Source organism: Chiloscyllium plagiosum, unplaced genomic scaffold (genome assembly GCF_037043375.1).
Source record: "Chiloscyllium plagiosum isolate Xiang-an unplaced genomic scaffold, Cpla_swu_hap1 HiC_scaffold_9, whole genome shotgun sequence".
Lineage (NCBI taxonomy): Eukaryota > Metazoa > Chordata > Chondrichthyes > Orectolobiformes > Hemiscylliidae > Chiloscyllium > Chiloscyllium plagiosum.
In genome coordinates this window covers 127,385,505-127,388,808 of record NW_028270147.1, presented here as the reverse complement: position 1 = coordinate 127,388,808, position 3,304 = coordinate 127,385,505, and the positions used below count along the sequence as shown (strand labels likewise).

At 48.1% G+C, this 3,304-nt stretch overlaps 1 pseudogene; it reads left to right on the top strand.

Moving 5' to 3' along the window:
* The first annotated feature begins 2,675 nt into the window (after positions 1-2,675).
* On the top strand, positions 2,676-2,813 carry LOC148149322 (U1 spliceosomal RNA; annotated as a pseudogene).
* The last annotated feature ends 491 nt before the right edge of the window (positions 2,814-3,304 follow it).

Here is a 3,304-nt window from a genome sequence, read left to right as displayed (position 1 = left end):
TCCTCCCACAGTCCAAAGGTGTGCAGGTTAAGTGAATTGGCCGTGCAAAAATTGCCTGTCGTGGCGGGTGCATCAGAGGGGAAATGGTTCTGGGTGGATTACTCTTCAAAGTGTCTGTGTGGACTTGTTGGGCTGAAGGGCCTGTTTCCACACTGTAGGGAATCTAATCTTGTACTTCAACCATAATAACCACGTGTCATTATTAGTATAAGTAAGCAAGTAAATCAAAGACATATGAAAATAATATTTACATTTGAATCACAGGCGACTGTTTTTCGAAACAACAGAGGGTGTTGAAAACGTGGAATGTGCATCCAGAAAAGGTGGTGCTCTCAGTTTAATGTCACATCCAAACAGCGTTGAGAAATATTTCCTTGTTCCTGGCACCTTTAATCTTAACCGTGAGGTCTCCTGAAGTGATTGATTTGCACGGTGCAACACAGAGGGGGGAAGATTGCAAAGCTACAGTTTCACAAAAGAAGATTTGTTCAATTTGTAGGGATTAGGAAGAAGCGATTTCAAAATATCTTTCAAGTTTCACCAGCAAAGCTTAAAAATTGCTTTTATTCGCGTTCACCTCACATTTTAAACAGTGTTTGATAACAGATTGCTTCCAGTGTATGAGAGATTTCTGGGGCTATGTTTTGGTGAAAAAGGAGACAGTGACGGGAGCAGGGCAAGGAAGGGCGGAGCATTTCCGTTTAAGGGTGAAATGCAAATTAGCGTAACTTCTCACGTCGCCCAGTGAGTGTCGTATTCAGTGAAACATGAGTCTTTCTGGATGTTCTGTGATCCAGGTGAGAAATTGCGCTGTTATACAAGACAGGGAACCTTAGAGAGATGTATTTCCGATTTTCGAAAACGCAGTTAGTAAGAGGTATGGGCTGTTATTGGGTTTGAGCGAGTGAGAGTATTGAGCGTACTTACCTGGCAGGGGAGATACTACGATATATAAGGAGGACCAGCCAATATCAGAGCTATGACCTCATCAGCTGTCCGCAACCCTGGGCAGGGAGTTCGAAACACAGTCTGGGTGACTGTGAAGAAGGTAGAGGGTCGTACACCGGTGGATCGCATCCTGTTTATTAAGAAGGTATTGCTAGGATGCTGTGGGTTCGCTGCAGCAGACGTGTACTGCCTGCAGGATTTCCCTGGGGCAGGCTACTTTGATGTGACCTTCAGACATGTGAAGCAGTGCGAACAGCTCCTGAAGGTCTTCAAGGAAAAGGAAGGGGAGCCGCTGTTCTCCATCTTGTCGGCAACCCCATTGTGTGTGCTTCCTGCACAGAGGAATCGGGTTGTTACAATCCATATGTACAACCCCTATGTTCCAGCGGCTGATGTCCTGACCTTCCTGGGAAGGTATGTCCAAGTTGAGGGAGAAGCCACCGATGTGATCGACCCCTTTGGGATCTGGACCAGTAAGCGGCAGGTCAGGGTAACTCTGAGGGTCGATGACAATGGGAACATTCTCCACCCACCCTCGAGCTTCGCAATTGGGGGGAGCAGAGGCTACCTGACATATACAGGGCAGCCGAAAGTGTGCCGAGCCTGCGGGAAGTCGGGACATGTGCTGGCGGATTGCAAAGTGACCATCTGCAGGAACTGCAAACAGGAGGGTCACCTGACTAAGGACTGTCAGGAAGAAAAGAGCTGCAACCTGTGCGGAGAGGCGGGCCACATGTACAAGACCTGCCCAAGACGGGGGGTCCCCACTTACGCACAGATGGCTGGAGGTGGCAATGCGAGCCGTGGACCCCAAAGACCAGTAATGTGCACCCAGACAGCAGGGAAACAGAGTCTGGTGGCACCCAGAAAGAAGAACAGGCTGGAGTGGAGGAGGTGGCAACCAGCAGAGAGACACAGCAGCTGATCCTAGCTCTAGCTGGGCAGATGGAAGCAATGGAGGAGAAGGTAATCGAGCAGGCAGAGGAGTGGATACCTGTTAAAAACAGGAAGAGAAAATCCGGCCAGGCCCCCAAAGCCTCCCAGCAAAGGGGGAAAAGACAGCTGCATGAGGGAGGGACGGACAGCTCTTCGGATGGGGAAGACGGACGCAAAGAACGTCATCACCACCAGAAGTAGAGACAGAGCGCCGTAGATAAAGAGGAGGGTATTTCCTCCCAACCAGGAAACAACAGACCCCCTGAAGTCCACCCTCCACCCAGTGAGAACCAGGGGGTACCCACTGTCCCACAACTACAGGTAACTGAGAGCTGTGATCCTCTGACAGTCCCATTGTCAGACACAGAACTGGATGGTGCGGACCCTTGCCTTGGCTCAATGACTCCAGAGCGGGTAAATGACCCCAGTGAGGAGTTGGATAGCTACCTCAGCCCAGCGAAGGTCCAGCAGTTCGTGCTCACCATGGGGATGCAGACAGCTACCCCAGAGACAGGACAGTCAAATGGACAATGGTAACCCCATAAACTGGGGGTTAAAGAAGGTTCCTTTGCTATTGTATAACAGGGCACCCTGTTAGGTGGGTTCCGCTGAAGCCACAGATAAATAAAAAGAGACTGGATGGTTAATAAAGGGAACTGTAAATAGGATAACTGTAAATTCGAGTAATTCAATCTGTTCTTTACGACATGCAATGTATATATTTATGAACGACATGACAAATTGTACAAGTACCAAAGATTTATTTCTATGAATAAAGTATATTTTGAAATAAAAAAAAAAGGTGGTTCTCCCAGGACGAGGCTATCCCATTGCACTTCGGGTGTGCTGATGCCTGCGATGTACCCAAATGCGGGATACTCGACTGCAAAATTTGTGGTAGTGGGGGACTGCGTTCGCGCTCTCCCCTGATTTATAAGCAAAAAGCAGATTTTCCAATGCATGTTGCTGACTTGTGCTTCATACGGTTTTCTATATGCCGTGCATCTTTGTTCGGTTCAGTTTCAGCCACATCGGCAGATATGCCGCACGTCTTATTTCATCCTGCAATAAACTGCTATGTTCAAAGCTTTTCACAAGAGGACCAAGCCCTTCAAATAACCAAATTTCCCCCCGCATTTGCTCTAATTCCCTCTATTTATTTACTGCCTTCCTATTCCAGTATTGCTCAAATTTATTCATCAATTTATTCGACAGATTATATTCTCTCCAAAATGGGCTTTGGGGAGGGAATCTGCAATTGGATCAGACTGCTCTACACCGACATTGTCAGTGCAGTCTCAATCAATGGGTGGGAATCAGATAGCTTCCCAGTCAGATCTGGAGTCAGGCAGGGCTGCCTCTCTCTCCTGCCTTGTTTGTGTGCTGCATAGAGCCATTTGCCGAGTCCATCAGGAAGGAT